The sequence below is a fragment of the Aptenodytes forsteri genome, unplaced genomic scaffold (genome assembly GCF_000699145.1).
Source record: "Aptenodytes forsteri isolate BGI_AS27 unplaced genomic scaffold, ASM69914v1 Scaffold284, whole genome shotgun sequence".
NCBI classification, from domain to species: Eukaryota; Metazoa; Chordata; class Aves; order Sphenisciformes; family Spheniscidae; genus Aptenodytes; species Aptenodytes forsteri.
In genome coordinates this window covers 3,924,349-3,924,557 of record NW_008794445.1, presented here as the reverse complement: position 1 = coordinate 3,924,557, position 209 = coordinate 3,924,349, and the positions used below count along the sequence as shown (strand labels likewise).

Here is a 209-nt window from a genome sequence, read left to right as displayed (position 1 = left end):
CCCCCCCCCCCGACTTATTCGCGTTGCGCCTTGCAGCGGACCCGGCCTCTCGCTCCTGTACAGCTATCCATCCCCCCCTCGCTGCAAGGAGGGCCTGTCCTGTGTGCCCCCTGCCCGAGCCAGCTCGGACGGAAAGGCCGGGCTGGTGTCTGGGGTTTGCCCCGGGCGGGAGGGCGGACCAAATGCCAGGGCCTGCGAGGGCGGATGGA

The 209-nt window shown here is 70.8% G+C and overlaps 1 protein-coding gene across 1 annotated transcript in view; it reads left to right on the top strand.

The window, feature by feature from the left end:
* NAGA (alpha-N-acetylgalactosaminidase) overlaps positions 1-209 on the top strand; it is a 6,215-nt gene that overhangs the window by 987 nt on the left and 5,019 nt on the right. The gene's annotated exons all lie outside the window — the stretch shown is intronic.